The 17,500-nt window shown below is 39.9% G+C and overlaps 1 long non-coding RNA gene across 1 annotated transcript; it reads right to left on the reverse strand.

The window, feature by feature from the left end:
- Positions 1-11,816: 11,816 nt before the first annotated feature.
- On the reverse strand, positions 11,817-15,405 carry LOC140704340 (uncharacterized). The gene is made up of 3 exons (XR_012083480.2): positions 15,243-15,405; positions 14,697-14,811; positions 11,817-12,061 (listed from the first exon to the last, which is right to left on the reverse strand). It is a non-coding gene; the product is annotated as an uncharacterized LOC140704340 (long non-coding RNA).
- Positions 15,406-17,500: the final 2,095 nt, after the last annotated feature.

Below are 17,500 nucleotides of genomic sequence, written 5' to 3' on the forward strand. Positions count from 1 at the left end.
CCTTTCATGAGGAAATGAAGGGCATTGTAGTTTTTGATGGCTCAGCATCAGATCCCTTCGCCATCTGAAGCGGAATGAAACAGGGCTGTGTCCTCGTGCAGACTCTGGGATCTTTTTTTGCTGTCATTCCGAAGCACACTTTTGGAACTGAAACAAAAGGTGTCTATCTCTGGAGGAGATCAGATGGAAAGCCCTTTAATCTCTCTAGATTGAGAGCGAAGACCAAAGTCCAGCTGAAATGCATGTGGGACTTCCTCTTCGCCGATGATGCAGCTGTTGCTGCCCATTCTGCGGAAAACCTCCAAAAACTTATGAATTGTTTTAGCAAGGCCCGCCAAGATTTTAAATTAACAATCAGCCTGAAGAAAACACAAGTCATGGGCCAGGGCGTGGACTCACCTCCCTCTATTACCATCTCCACACAAGAATTGGAGGTTGTTCATGACTTTGTGTACTTTGGCTCAACGATCTCTGACACTCTCTCCCTAGATGTTGAGCTGGATAAACACAATGACAAAGCAGCTACCATGTTCTCAAGACTCACAAAAAGAGTATGGCTTAATAAGAAGCTGACGGCATATACCAAAATCTATAGAGCCTGTGTCCTAAGCACACTCCTATTGTCACTCTCGAATTGGCCTTCTCAGCTACACTAGACGCTGTTCCTTCTATTAATAGCACGTTACCATAGTCTCTCGAGACTGAAGGTTGCCTACAGTGATTTGAAGTACATAATTAGGTGGCTATTGCTACTCTTAAGAAGTTAAAGCAAGATTATTTATTTATTGCTCTTAATTTTTTTTTAAAGCAGCCTTAAAGGAGCAAACTTTGGAAAAGTTGGCCATGTTACCTGGGGAATTCTGAGAGCTGCAGTAACTTTTCCAAAACCTGTGTCTGAGTCAGATGTGAAGCTTCATCCATAAGAAAAACAAAGACATTTGTTATCCTGCCATTAGGCAAAGACATTTTTTTTATTGATGTTCCTCCTAGCACAGTGGTTAAACTGCAATACTGTAACCAGGACCTCTCACAACCTGAGTTGGATCACAACAGGTTCAGGTGGCTGACTCGAGGTTGCCTCAGCTTTCCATTCCTTCCAAGGGTTGTAGACTGAGTGCTCAGCTAACCGGGGGGGGGGGGGGGAGATGTACTTTAGCTTGCATAATTAAATTGTAAACTGCCCAGACAGTGCAAAAAGCACATTTTGCATTTTGCTTTTTTAATTATTATTGTTCAGAAAGGTCTTTGGCTACTAATGAGGAAGGGCCTTTTAATGGTGGGTCAGTATTACACTTCTATTATTTTGTTCCAAACAGATTTCAATTCTGCGCTCTTTAAATGCAACCATTTTGCACTACAGATGGGAAAGCAAAGAGCTAGTGTAGGGTGTAACTCTAAGGGTAGGTGGAGCCTGGGAGAAACCCCCTATCGGCAGGGCCATAACTAGAATGGAGCAACAAAGCCTTTGCCCCAGGGTTCCTCAATTTAGAGAGCACCAAAATCGAGAGAGGAATCTACAGATGAATGCTAGAAAAGAAACATAAATGCCTCCTCATCCAATTCATGTTCCTGTTTGAAGACGCATAAACGTTTTCTTTTTTTTTTTTGGATGGGTGGTAGATGGTAAGGATGGCTCTAGTTGCCAAAAATGGCTAGTTATGGCCTTGCCTGTCAGTTACTGCATCCTCTATGTTATGCCTTTCCCAGATATACCTTTTCTCTGCTTAAAACAATCCCAAACATTTCCAGATGCTTTGTAGATAGCTGAATTGTGGATCTACGGAATTATGCGGATGCATCATGAAAAGCATGCCAGAGAACCGGTGTTTAACCATTTCATTCTTCACCATAGATGGTTTGTGCCACACATTGGCCTGCACATTTACCAAATAGGCAAGCAGAGTAGTCCTCAAGGAAACAGACGATGTGATTAGAAAAGTCCCAGGGCAATCCTAGAAGAAGGGAATGATCAATCACGTCTGAATGTTCTCTACCTAGAAAACCCTGGAAAGGGTCACCATAATTTGGAATTGACTTGACAACATGACAATTATTTGTGGTGTTGTCTCCTTTACATTCCTACATCCACATGTACACATAGGTATATGTTCTGTCAGAGTGCAATGTGCCTACAGAGGTTATGATAGCACCCTTCTTCCAAGTTTTTTAAATACAAGATTAAATAGTCATCTTTCATCAGAGCCAGACAACATTTAGAAAAGCTCCTCCCCCTTTTTTTAAAACCACAACTCCCACAATTCCTGACCCATCCATTCAGCACTAAAGAAGAATTCCTTCCACAAAGGAAATTAAACTGCATACTCAAGCCTGTGCCTTCCTTTAGGGACTCAATCCATCTCATATCTTCCTCTTTTCATGGGGCCTTCCACCTTTCCAAGCATTACTATCTTTTCCTGAGAATCCTGTCTTCTCATGATGTGCCCAAAAAAGGGCAGCCTCAGTTTCGACATTTCTGCCTCCAGAGATAGTTCTGGCTTAATTTGGTCTAAGACCCACGTTTGTCTTTCTTACAGTTCAAGGTGTCCTCAAAACTATCCTCCAGCACAATTAAAAAAAAACAAACAAAACATTTCCCCCCTCTCAGCTTTCTTTACTGTTCACCTTTCGCACCCAGCACGGTGATTAAAAATACAAGAATGTGGACAATCTTGGTCTTTCTCTTCCTTAGACTTTTGTGTGGTATTTTGGTAGCATTTGCTGCCTTACTGATAAGCCCTTCCTCTAAGTTTGACCCATCCTTCTTTTTTAAAAATCCATAACAATTCCTTCAAATGATCTCCTGGTTCCCCTGAGCAGAGCACAGAATGTGTTCTTCTGTGTATAAAAATCACAGACCCAAAGGAATTTCCAAATAATTGTCCCTTGCTCAGGTTCCAGGCATCTCCACAAATCCTTCAGTTGTCTGCTCCATCCCATCAGTGACGGTTCCCTCAACTACATTTGTACATTAGGGATTGCCTGATGACCCCCGACACTGAGGATGAAGTAACATGCCCCGGAGCTGGCAAATCAATCAAGTTACACGCCTCCACTTTAAGCCCATTTCCAATTATTTCAGGTGCAGGTTTTAACATGTGCAGCTTGCCCTCCCACTCTGTTCCCTTTCGTCATTAGCATAGGAAGACCTCCCCCTCCTCCAAATTTAGGAGCCCCAAGGCATTTTGCAAAGCTGATGATTCTCAATTACAACATCTTATTCACAGCCATGAAGTCTTCCTTGAAAGTGTATGCCCAGATAGAGATAGACAGACAGATAAACAGAGAGACAGACAGACATGGCTGTTTGCAAGTTCTTTCCATTTGTTGTTCAAGAGCAGAGCAGCAATATGCAGGTCTTGCTTCCAGAGACATGCACAGGAAATGCTTAGCATAACTTTACCTAACAGAGAATTTGATGTAGTAGCGTTCCAGCAGGCCAAGTAGCTAAATGGTTTATCTATCTTGCTTTGGACCCAAAGGTTGGGAGTTTGATTCCCCACTCACTATACATCTCTGCCTTTCTCTTCTCTGTTCTTCCCTTTTTACCCAAGCTTTCTACTCTTTCCTTTGCTTTCTCTCCTCTGTCTCCCCCCAATAAGGTGGCTTTCTCACTTTGAATTCAACCCACTCTCCTGTCCAGGGGTCTTCTTGGATCAACTCTACAAGCTCTTCTTTTTCCTCTACTTTCTCCTCTCTTCCCCAACATGATTCTACCTCACCCCCTCCTTCTTCCCCCTTTTTATTTTTTCTCTTTTCCAGCCTGATTTGCGCCCCCTTCAGTCTATTCCTTTATTTCTAATTTACTTAATTCCCTTTCTATAACTCCCGTCTCTTGCTCTTCTGTCTTTGTTTGAGAGTCAGAAGGTACACTGTCCTGATCCTGGTTGAGGTGACTCTTTGCCTCACAGATGGATGGGTGAAAATAATGAAATAAAGGGAATAAAAGCTTTAGGTCCTATATACTGTGAATGAAAAGAGGTCTGCATCCTCCTCTGTCCCTCCTTCCATCACCGTTACTCCCCTGCAAGAACCACAGTGCTTCCTAAGTTTGAGGGATCTATGAATGTTGCTTCAGATATGATGTAGGTGTCTATAGATGGAGGAGGAGGCTAGAATTAGGAAAACTAGCCATTGTTGATTCAGGATTCTGGGAGTTGTAGACAAAAAAAAAAAAAAGGTCTGCTCTTCCAAGCTTTAGAGAATACAACAGCAAAAATCCCATCTAGTTCCCTTGCACAAATGGAAAAGTAATCTAGACGCCAAGCTAAAGTGTTCTCCTAAATGGCAAAATTTCAGATTGCAGATAAGTGACCAGTGGAGTTTCTCGAGGGACTTGTTTTGCTCAGGATTTGCCCTCATGACTTTCAGAGAAGGAAATGTGAGCAGGGGGGTTCAATTTGCAGTGTAAGAAGCTGCTGCAAGTACTGTACAAGGAAGGGTGGAGGTATTAGAAAGAATGACTTGGACAACAACCTCATGAACCAAAGTGACAGACATGGACTAAAATTCAATAGGACAAAGTGCAACTCCATGTACTGAGGGACAAGCAAAACATCTTTGTATTATCTGGGGACTTCTCACCTGGAAATGGTAGAGGACAAACATAGGAAGCTGTTTTAGACAAACTCAAACTATTTGTATATCCAGCACAACATTCTGTTTGACGGGCTGTGGCTTTTTCACATCATTTCCCCATCATTTCCCACATAATCATTTGGAAGGGGGGGAACCACTGGAAAAGTCAAAAATTGAGTCTAGGACCTCCTGGGAGCTTTCCCAAAGTTCTTTCTCTTTCTCACATATATTAAAATTAAATTCTTGTCTTTGCCATGTGTTTGGAAGACATTTAGCACAAAGTAAAATACTGCAGGTTAGATATTTTATTGAACATAAGCAACAGTTTGGTCATTCTGTTAAAACTGAATAGGGAATAAAATGCATGTATCATAAAAATGATTTTAAAAAATAATTCCCCTTCTTGTACAGTTTAATTTCTGCTAGCTGGTACAGACTACTATTTATTTTATAGGACCACTAAATTTGTTAAACGAACCATGAAAAGATGTAACTTATTACCTGCTTCACAAGTTCTTCAAGTTAATCTCACAACTTGATACTCTTTTGAGAATGCTAATTTTATTATTTTATTTTTATTATTTTATTATTTTATGCTTTTTATGCTTGTTTTTATGTACTGTACTATACTTACATTAGATGCCAAATACTATTTTAAAGACTGGTTTAGTCTTCGCTATTGTATACAGCCTGATTGGCTACAAAGCTATATAGTATTTGGAAATTCATAAAATGTATTTAAAGCAGTTGAAAGGAGAAGAATATGTGAAGGCCTGTTGATTACATTCTTCTGACCTATCAGCTATTGCCTCCTCTTCCTGAGTCCCTGAGTCATGTCATCAACTATGCCTTGTACAGGCTAAAGTGAATTCTGTGATTCCATATAACTACACTATGTAAATACATATATGTGTGTGACTCTGACATAAGTCATATTTTAGCAAAAAGGAAAGCTTTCCTTTTCAGACCCAACTTCCTCCAGCACAAAATAAAGAGAACTTGGTTCTAAACAAAGGAGATAAGGAGATTACTAGGTGATATGCTGAGAAAACCCAAAACAAATATCTAATTTTTGTGAATTTAGATTTTTTTTTCTTTTTGGTTCATTTATTTATAAATAAGCACCTTATTTATCATTTTTTGCATCAGCAGAGGAATGCCACTTGATTCAGACAGGCATTTCAAACAGTGTGCATCTTGGATAAACCAAATCTGAGCTGGGTTGGTGATCTGACCTCCTAACAACACATTCTTATACAGATCTTTTGGTACAAGCTGATAATTTATTTAGTTATTTATTTATTTAATTTATATGCCGCCCACTCTACCCAAAGGTCTCTGGGCGGCTTACAACAATATATATTGTATATATTCAAATATTCATAGTATGGATATGCATTTCAGTCTAAAATTATAACTTTATATACAGTCTACAGTGCATACCTTTCCTTTAAAAAAGCATGAGGGAACTGGTTATAACCTGCTGTTTTTTGGTGGAACTGGACAAATTTTGCAAGCATTGTAGCCCCTTCAGAGCAGATTAAATCTGCCAAGTTCCATATCAAAAAGTATAAGGAGTTTTGGAAAAACAGGTTTTTAGTTTGTTTGTTTTTCAGAAGGAATGCACTTTTGCCCTTGTTCATGAAAACAACAACAACTTAGAACTGCAAAGCTGGAGGGGACCCTATGGATCATCAAGTCCAGCCCTGGTCACGGAGGCACACTGGGGAATCGAACTCCCAAATTCTGTTGAGAGATTGTACTGAAACTCGTGTGAATTCCAGTAAAACACACAGCAAGAAGTGCCAGCCGGTTGGGTAGAATTAGCTAGAAGTTCCCTTTTTATACCGGTCACCAACTCAAGAAACAGCGGAAAAATAGCAGAAAGGTGGGGCTCTCTTTGAAGTTAAAGGCTGGAAGGAACAATTGGTTACTGCTGATAGACAATCATCTCAGCCCAGAAAAGTCTGTCCCAGTCACATATACTACAGATAGTATGAAAGGCTGCAAATAAAACTCCAACAAATTCCATCATCATCAGTCTAGGGCAAAGCTTAGAAATGTTACTTTTTGCACAGAATTCTCAGAACTACTGAACCAGCATTTATTTCCAGTCGCCATGATGCCTTCAGGTTTGTGGGTGTTATCATCTAAAAAATGTTTTCTGGACTAGCATTTTTTTTGCAAACCTGTTTTTAAAAAATGGCTCTTTTTGACGGAGAAGCACAATCTGTTCTGCTTAACACCGGCTGTTTTATAGCAGACCAGTATATTGATGGCCGTTCCTGAGAGTAGGATTTTAAATTTTTTTTAAAAAAAGGTTCCTTCCAGCTCACATCTTTCATGCAATTAATTTTTTTTTCTTCTCTAAAGTGTTACATGGAGTCTAGTGGGGCTTTACTTTCATGCAAATGCTCCCCAAATTGCAGTTTTAGAGATAATTCTCTTTGGAAAGGGCAGCTTCATTGTTAACTAGTTAAGAAGCAAAATACACAAGAAGGCCACACGGCAAAACTCAGCCTGTGGCACGTAACAGGTTGATTGCTAGCAGCTGGAGGAACAGAGGCACTAGGATTAGCAACAGAAATTACAGCTGTTCAAACTAAGAAGTGGTCTTTGCGACCGGCTCCCATTCTGTGAAACCTTCCTCCTTCGGGAGATCTCCAGAAACCTAGCTTGAGCACATTTCAAAAGCAGCTGGAGATCTTTGTGTTTGGGCAGCCCATTGGGGTGGAAGATATAGGTGAGCTGATTTCACTCAGCTGCACTGTGCAGTGGTTAAGAACGGGCAAAGCCCTTCAAATCTTACCTGAGCCATAATCTCTCTTTTTATTTATATTGTCTCTTTTTTTAGAGGTCTCCTGTCCCATCTTTTAGAATGCTGAACAATCGCATCGGACTGGTCAGCCTCAACTATCACTCTGCAAGTGCAGTATGGAGATAAAAAATTCTGACATAATATTATTAAGATAACATAGACCCCCGCCTCTCCTTTTTTTAATACGCAAATTGCATCACGCTAACTCCTGCCAGGTTCGTTATAATCATAGTGGTTCCGTCTCTGAGAAGATTCCAATCAACAGAGGAGTGAGACAGGGATGCATCTTAGCTCCGTCTCTATTTAATCTCTTTCTAGCCGATCTCCGTTCCCAGCTGGCACCAGCCGAAAAGTTTGCCCCGTTCCTAAATAAGATACCTGTACCCCTTCTATTATACGCGGATGATGCTGCTCTCCTCTCTATATCTAGTCTTGGTCTAAGACAACTTCTCTCCTTGTTTCAATCTTACTGCTCACGTAATGATCTTGTAATTAACGCTGAGAAAACCAAGATTATGGTCTTCTCAAAATCCTGGAAGCTCTTTCACTGGAAAATTAATAGCCAACCGATTGAACAGGTGAGATCCTTTAAGTACTTAGGCTTACTTTTCCACTTTCAACTCAAGTGGACGGTACATAGAGACTCTGCAACTGCATCCGCTTCATATTTTCTAGGAGCTATAACCAAATTCCATTATAAAGCTGGGAACCAGTTTATCCCAGCTGCCACCCAAATTTTCCAGGTAAAACTGATCAATCGCCTACTCTATGGAGCCCCAATATGGATTAATGCGATGGATAACAAAGTTGACCTATTGGCTGCCTCTTTCTACCGCCGGATTCTAGGGATTCCAAACTCAATTAAATTATCGACCATTGCCCTAGAGCTAGGCACGCATTTACCCTCAACGTCAGCGTGGGCACTTACCTTTAAATTCTGGCTCCGTCTTTTCTTTAAATCAAACCCAGACTCTCTCCTTGTGCACCTACTTAAAGATCATTACCAATCTAAGTGGTTTACACTTTGTGAATCCAAACTTGAATCGATTGGTATATCTCTAAGCTCCATCTTTAACAGCAACTTCGAACAGGCGCTTTCTATTATTAAGGAGAAACTATGGGAATCTGAGTATATTTATCTAGTTTCCAGTATTAATCAAACATGCTCCCCAATTTACTTCGGTATCTTCCCCATCTTTGGCTCCGGAAATCTTTATATGCAGTCCCTGCTGAACCCTCTAACCAGGAGGGCTTTTATGTTAGCGCGGTTGAATATCTTCCCTTCCGAAGTTCTCAAGGGACGGTATGCCAGAATACCCTTCGAAGAAAGAACTTGTAACCTCTGTGGTTTAGAACCTGATTCAGTTACGCATATTCTATGTCATTGTCCAGAGCTAAGAGATCTCCGAGACCGTACTCTAGGACCAATCATTTCAGACTTTCCGGGTCCCCCACAGTTTCTGACAGGCTTTCTCCTTCATGATTTCTCTCAAGAAACAACGATTTTAGTAGCTGAGTTCCTTGCACAGGTTCTCACTTCCCAGTCCTCAAAAAACTAACTTGACTCCCCTAAGCATCTGCGGTCTCATTCCCCCCCCCTCCTTACTATTTTAATTATTTACTTAACTGTATGTTTTAATCTGTTCCTTTCTTTATGCCAATAAAGGTTGTTGTTGTTGTTGTTGTTGTTGTTAAAAAAAGATAACATAGATGATGCATACAAGGTGTTTGAAAAATTGAAAAAATTGTATATTGTTGTTGTTGTTGAGCCCTGTGGCACAGTTGTTAAACTGCAGGGCTGCATCTACTCATGACTTGAGTTTGATCTCAACAGCGCATCAGGCCCTCCTGTCTTCCACTGCCTCCCGGAGTTGGGTCAAATTCATGTTGGTAGCGTCCATGACACTGTCCAACCATCTCATCCTCTGTCATCCCCTTCTCCTCTTTCCCAACATAAGGGCCTTTTCCAGGGAGTCTTCAGTAGCATGTTGGACGCCTTCCAAGCTGAAGGGTTCATCTTCCAGCGTCATATCTTTTTAGCCATTTGTTTCTGTTCCTGGAGTTTTCTTGGCAAAGATACTGGCGTGGCTTGCTGGAAGTCAAAACAGCAATACTTAATAAACAAAATATTATTGATTGCCTTTTGATACAATTAGAACAGCTATCCCAACCTGGTGCCATCTAGATATGTTGTATGCAATGCTCACCACTGGCCATGCTGGCTGGTAATGATGTAACTTGTAGTGCCAGACTCAAGAAAACTGGAATAGCATAAGTTTTCTAGAGGTATTACCTAAAAATCTTAAGTTATCAAAGGAAGATTCATCTACATTCAGATTGGAGGCCAGATGGCATATGGCAAGCCCAATATTCAATATTACATCTTAAATGTAAGGCTTACTTCCTCCTTTCTTGTTTAACCTCTTCCCTTATGTCCATTAGATGAAAAAAAACTTGGCTACAGTACACTGACAGAGGACAGCATTGTCAGCAATTCCATATCTGCGTGCAAACACACAATGTTATTAAATTTCCTTGAATACCTTGGCTTAAGATATGTAGACCAATCCTAAACACGCATAGTCAGAAGTAAGTCTCTTTGGCTGAAATCCTGTTACTTAGTCTAGTAAGTTTTAATTAGAATAGATGAATAAATGGAACTCAAATCTGCCCTGATTCAATACATCATTACCTTGTTACTAGGCAACAGGTTTCCAGTTACCGCGCTCATTAGGGCTAACCACGGAGCAAAACCAGGGTCCTGGTTCAAGTGGACAGACCTCATTGGCTTCCCTAGGTAGGAATGTGATGAAACTATGGAGAAACAAGGTGTGGTCAAGCTAAAATGCTCCTCTCTAAGCATATGTAGTCCCCATGTTTTTAAATGCTGGAGTAGGGTTTTAGTTGTGTTTGGATTAAACTGACTGAAATCAGTTAAGACTTAATGTTAATCATGTGTTGACTTAATTAGCAGGATGCAGACTGAAACACGCTTCATATCAGTTGCTTGTATTATTGCCGCTACCAACCCTTGTATCTTGGAATGGGGGGGGGGCGCCAGGTTTCAGGTTTACCTGCTCCCCACCCCCACAAACCATGCTATAGTGTTGTGCGCAACAGCATATAAGCAGTCCACTGCTGTTTCTCTCGAGGAACTCTGAATGGTGATGGTGGTGTGACTGGTTCTCCCTCCCTTCTCTCTCTCTTTTTTTTTTTTTTTTTGAGACTTATGTTTTGCAACATGCTGTGATTTCTGGCCTATTGATTAATGGGTCTTTCAGCAAAAAGCAACCTTAATCTTTCCTTAATTGCCTTAATGGCTGTACAGCCTCTCTTTTATTCTCTCTTCCCCCAATGTTGTTGCAAATGCTTTTGTGTCTTAACTTGGTGCCCAAACTACAGACTTAGAGGAGACTGGCAGCTTTCGATTTCTGTTCTTCCCTTTGTGTGTGTGTGTTCCCTTTAAGTTCCCTTTTCCCCAAATGCCTTTTCATCTCCTTAACTGAAGGATAGTTTCTTCCTTGATTGCAGATTTTTGGAACTCATGTATATAAGCCAGTGTTTAATGCAGCAAAACAGGACAACATCATGAAGGGGATCCTTTCTGGCTATTTTTTGTGCCGAAGTCAAGAGTATGTAAGGCAGTGACATACTCACATGTTATATATATTTTGCCACATCAATAATATCAAAATTTATTTATTTATTTATTTATTTATTTATTTATTTATTTGTTTGTTTGTTTGTTTGTTTGTTTGTTTGTTTGTTTGTTTGTTTGTTTGTTTGATTTGTATCCCGCCCATCTGGTCTATGCGACCACTCTAAGCGGCTTCCAATATAACGTAAACAACTAATAAAAATAACATAAAGTATTACATTATTATGTATTTATTATTATTTGATATTTTATTTATTTAAAATATTTCTATCCTGCCTTTCTCCCCAAAAGGACCCAAGGCGGCTCACATCACTAAAACATTTAAAAAGCTATTTAAAAGCTAAATACAGTAAGTGTGCAAACATTTGAAAGGAACTAAACTAAGACCAATATTAAAATGCATTTAAAGCAACAGAGCACAACAATCCATTTAAAACCCCACTCAGGCAACCAGTCATTAAGGGAAAGGCTGCCTGGAGAAAAAGGGTTTCGCCTTCTTGCAGAAGGACAGCAAAGATGGGGCCAGTCTGGCCTTCTGTGGGAGTGAGTTCCAAAGTCTGGGAGTAACAACAGAGAAGGCCCTCTCCCATGTCCCTACCAAGCACACTTGTGATTTATAGCTCACTTATGCATGGAAGCCTGTTATGTGCCATCAAGTTACCTCCGACTTATGTTGACTCTGAACAATGTCCTGTAGTCAGCTCTTAAGCCTGTAGAATACCGTTCCCAGAAATCCTGGCCAGCAGAACTAATGATGAAGACTTTTGGGAGTTTTAGTCCAAGAACATCTGGGGACCCAAGGTTGGGAACTACTGCTTTCAGGAATCAGTCCGTCTTGTATTTGGTCTCCTTTTCCTGCTGCTTTCCGCCTTTCCCATTTTTGCCTCTAGAGGTAGTTCAGGCCTGATTTTATCTAGGACCCATTTATTTGACATTTGGGCAGACCAGGGTATCTGCAACTCTCTCCTCCAGCACCACATTTCAAAGGAATCCATTTCCCCCCCGGAAGCCTAGGCAAAGAAATAAAAAAGTTTGAATGGATTGTGAGAAGTTTCTCTCCTCGGTGCCCTTGGGTTTCACACGCATGTCTATGAAGAATGGCTACTTAGGCTTCAGAAGAAGAAGAGGAAGAGGTGGAGGTGGAAAAGAAGGAGGATGAAAGAAGGCACTAACTGTTATTTATAGCTGCAAACTTAGAAAAAATAATGCTAACTTCAATAAAAACACACTATACCAGGGTAGCCTGTGACCAGTTGATTTGTGCACCTATTCAGTCTGCTGAAGTAGATAAGGCCAAGGCCCCTGATTTCTTTTCTTGTGATTCTTTATCTTTAGACCAGATTTGTACTGGACAAACCTTTAAAAAAAGAGAGCTGTCCTCTGTACAGGTGGTCTTGCTGCCACCCCATTATATATATTAAAACCAAGCATGCCATCTTACTTGTAGCCTTGGCAGTCCAGATCTGCATGCCAAAATCAACATTCCATGAATGTAAGCCTGTACAGGCTATTTCCATATGATCAAGGGCCACCGGTACTTCAGACCAGCAGTAGAAAGAGCTCAGAAAGTAGGAAATCTTGCACCATTAAAGGCGCTGTGGCTAGACACTGATGACTCTTCACCATATGGCAGTAACTATGAAATCAGAGCAGAAGGAAAAGGGTCAATCATCTGTAGGGCCCCGTCTTTGCTACAAGATCAGAACTGGGACTAGTGGCCTACATTTTTGGCCCACAGCTCCCAGATTCCCTTGGCAAATACAGTAGCACTAGCTGGGGCATTCCAGATTTGTAAGGAAAAAAAATGGAAATTTTAAAAGCTCTGGGTGAGAAAAGTTTTTCCGTGAAATATGGATTCCTACATTGAGAGAGGTTGGACTTGATAGCCTTATACGTCCCTTCCAACTCCATTATTCTATGATTCTATAATAAAGTATTCAACTAATGAGTTATATGCAATGAATTCTCTCTTTTTGTACTTACAAAGGCTTGATTAAACTACATCAGCAACTTACGTGTGTGTTCTGTGCTGTCAATCAGAGCCGACTTACAGAGACCCTAACAGTGTTTGCAAGGTAACTGAGATATTTAAAGAGTGGTTTTACCAGTTCCACATCCCCAGTGAATTTCCATGGTGGAGAAAGGATTTGAACCCTGGCTTCCACTCTATCCAGTACACCACACTGAGAATCCAAACTATAACTATAACTGAATGCCATCCTTTTTTGCAACAAAGTTACTTTCACTATTCTAAAGATATTGTTATAGCTAAAGAGTGGAAGAGAAATATGTGTCATATTTTGGGTGCTGAGTCTGAGCAACAAAGTGGATGAGAGGAAAGGATGTTTCACACCAGAGGCTAGTATCCGGAAACTTTCAGATTTTATTACTGTTGTTTTAAAATCTCTAAAAGTTATTATTATTTACTTCTGAGAAGCAGATAGGTGAAGATTACTTTTTAAAGATAGTATTTTTAATGGTAATTCAAATACGTTTAGAGCCTTTGGAACTGCAATAGGTAAAGGTAAAGGTTCCACTTGACATTTTTAGTTCAGTCATGTCCAACTCTACGGTGCTCATCCCATTTTCAAGCCGTAGAGCCAGCGCTTGTCCGAAGACAGTTTCCATTGCCACGTTGCCAGCGTGACTAGGGAATGCCGTTTTACCTTCCCACCGAGGTGGTACCTATTTATCTACTTGCATTTGCATGCTTTCAAACTGCTAGGTTGGCGAGGAGCTGGAACAAAGTGACGGGAGCTCACTCCATCGTGTGGATTCGATCTTATGACTGCTGGTCTTCTGACCCTGCAGCACAGGCTTCTGCGGTTTAGCCCACAGCGCCACCATGTCCCCTGCAGTAGAACTGCAATAGATATTATTTAAAGGAACTTTCTAAACTCTGAGTACCTTCCTCTGGTCTGCAAAATCCATTATTTTCATAGCTAAAGCCTATTTAATCATCAGTCCAGAGAAGATGAAAGTGTCATATCTTATGGGGTTATAATAAAAATTGTAGAGAATATGTACGGAAGGTCCTATGCATGCTTAAACACACCACAAGTAAATGCTATGTTATATTATTACTGCTGCTCCTGCTCTATCGCAAAATGGAAGATTCCTATTTAGAACTCAGAGGGAAAATCTAAACTTTTGTCAAGATGGTGCAGTTTGTTCTTTAGACCCTCTTTAGGAAGATACAAATGGAGTGCAAGCCTTCACAGTTGGCACCCTGCCCTGGGGCATAACATTATAAAAGAGAGGGGAAGAGAAGGGCAGAAGTGCCAAAAGAGACTGGATCTCTTAGTATTTATATTGTCATCCCTTCTCAGTTTTGAGGGAGGGGAAAGAAAAAGCAGATATTAAAAGATGACTCTTTTAGATGACTTACAGCTGCTGTTAAATTATAAGAGGAAGTGGAGCCTCTTCCAGCTGAGAAGAAAGAAGTGAGGAAAATATAGATCCTCCAGTGTTCGGAAGTAAAGTCTAGCTGTTAATTTTGGTCTACTATCTTTTTGAAATTTATAGCCTCCCTGTAAAGTGGAGAACTCAGGCATTCACCAGGCAGACTGCACAACTCGGTCTGAAAACTGTTTGATATGTCATACTAGGCAGAAAAAGTCAATACGCTAAATTGTGTAGTATTACCTAGTGATGAATACGGGAGTTTCTAGCAGTGTGTTGTCCTCCTTTTCAGCCTCACAGCTGGATGGTGAGATTTGGAATCTGTCAAGCAGTAGAGAATACAAACTGCCACGCTGACCTGTAATAGAGTCCAAAATCTGGAAAACCATTTGACATGGAGTCTGCCCATTTATTATTATTATTATTATTATTATTATTATTATTATTATTATTATTATTATTATTATTATTATTATTATTATTATTATTATTATTAATAGTAGTAGTAGTAGTAGTAGTCGTCGTCGTCGTCGTCGTAGTAATGTACTGCCCATCTGGCTGGGGGCCACTCTGGGTAGTTTACAACAGAATAAAGCTATAACCAACAATTATAATGAAACAACATTAAATTATATCAACATAAACTTCAAAATATTATAAAGAAACAAACATGTACTAAATAAATCTTAAATTACAGTAAGGTGGGGGCCACAGATTTGGATCAAGGCTACTCCTTTAAAGATGTCCCAAAGATCAAATTCTGTGATGGTAGACAGGCACAATACATACCACAGGTACCTCTGTTACCACATAATAAATATAATTAACGTCATTCTGTGAAAGAGTGTTCATTAACTTGGGTTGAAATGTCATAGCGATAGATTGCTGTGTTTCATAACAAGGTGACACGTTCCACAAAACGTAGTACCTGCTTCTTCCAAAGGAGAGCAACCTGCAGCACAAAGAGAGAGTGTTATGTTATAATATCACATAGGAGCTGCCATCTTGTCTTCCTCCAAACTAGTCCAAGTTTATTTACCTCTTCCTTAAAGAGTGGTATTGAAAACTAGACAAGTAACCCAGAAGCAGTCTGACTAGCAGAGAATAATATGGCATATTTGCTCCATATTACTAGGCGAGCATGATTCTCTTAATGAAGTTTAGAACTACATTAGCCTCTTATGAAGCTGCATCACACTGCTGACTCATATTCATCTTATTGTTGGTTACAATCATATTTTCTGCTGCTGAACCAGGTATTCCCCCTCTCCCCATCTTTTATGTGTCTTGTTAATTCTTATTTTACTTTGCTTAAATATCGAATATGCATTTGTCTCTGCTAAATTTTGTTTCATTAGTTTCAGCTCAAATTCCTATTTTTATTACAGTATAGGCATTTAAATTTTATTCCTGCCTTCTGAGCTCTTAGTTAATATTGTCACACCCTACTAACTTGCTTCATAGGTGGAAAGATATGAAAACATCTGCCAGTTTGGCTTTCTCTTGTATTCAAACTGTTTAAATGTCAAGTTTATTCTATCGCAAATATGAAGAAATGTGTGAATGTGATTATATCCTTATGAAAACAAACTAAAACATAATTGTACAAGCCAAGTTTGGTTGCTGCAATTATTCCCAGCATGGAAAGGTCTATGCTGTACCTGCATTGAAGTATTAAAAGTGAGGAGCCTCTCAGGGGATGGGGTGAAGGGAAGAGTTTACAACTTTGAGGAAAAGGTGAACTGTATTCATTCATTGCAAAGTTTCAGGATTCATGCTATGGTTCTACAATAATAACAAAATATTTTATCAGAGCTTTGAAAGCTTTTTGAAAATCTATGACTCTAACAGTGCTTCCCAACTTTGGTTCTCAAATATGTTTGTACTACAACTCCCAGAAGTCCTGGTTAGTACAGTGAGTGGTGAAGGCTTCTCAGAGTTTTAGTCCAAGATCTGCAGACCCAAGGTAGGGAACTATAGGAATATAAGAAGCTGAAGACATCTGGAACCGAACAGTGATGGGAAGATACTCCAAATCCTTTAGCATCATCCTGCTATTGCTCAGTTATCAATGGCTTTGACAGGTCATTTTTTCATTTTTCTTTAAATTAATTTTCTGAGCTTTTTTTTAATTAGCCAAACTCTCAAACTTGACAGTTACTGTTCTTGTTGTTTTCATAACATTGTTGTTGCCATAACACTGTTCTAAGGACACGTAAGATGGTTGTTCTCATAACTTTGTTGTTCTAAAGAGCATTGAAGTTCATGTCTAGGATTTGGCAGTATTGTTGGTCAATTGTCAAGCCAAAGGCCTACCATATTACAGCCCACATTATCAGATACGTGGCGGGAGTAAGAAGTACTCCACATCAACAATTTTCAATCTTTCTTTCTTTCATTTTTCTTCCATTTTTTGGCCACAGCCACTTCTCCGATTCCAGGCCCCCCTGTCAAACAAGGATACAACACAAACAGATGAAGAGAAAAATAGAATAGAAAGGTTACTTGTCTATCATAAAAGGGCTTTTATGACTTGAAAATGGTTAGGAACCACTGCTGTAAACTAAAAAATATGCACCTAACATTGGTGCTAACACAGCAGTTGTTCCTCCTTTGAATTGTAAATTACTATTCATCTTACTATGAATCTAGATGTGACACATTTACTAGCATGAACTGCATTAAGATGTAATTTGATGTTCAGGAACTATATAGATTTCTTGATTTAAGGCAGATCCAGAATGATCACTAATACTTTGGGATGGAGGAGAGACAGAGAGATTTCAAAGCATGGAGCCTCTGTAACTGAGGAGTAGGTAAAAGGGCCTAAGTACACTAATTCCATCACTACCTGTCTGTACATGCAGAAGATGTCTCTGTATGGTGGAGGCTGTATCTGTGGAGGGTTCTCTGTGTGATTTAGACAGATGATTAGTAAATAAGGAGGGAGGGAGAGGGTGTTATCATCACAAGTTCATTCTTCTAGGATATGGTCAAACCTGCAGAAAACATCAGCTCATTTGGATTACCTAAAGTCAATATTTCAG

The sequence above is a fragment of the Pogona vitticeps genome, chromosome 1 (assembly GCF_051106095.1).
Source record: "Pogona vitticeps strain Pit_001003342236 chromosome 1, PviZW2.1, whole genome shotgun sequence".
NCBI classification, from domain to species: domain Eukaryota; kingdom Metazoa; phylum Chordata; class Lepidosauria; order Squamata; family Agamidae; genus Pogona; species Pogona vitticeps.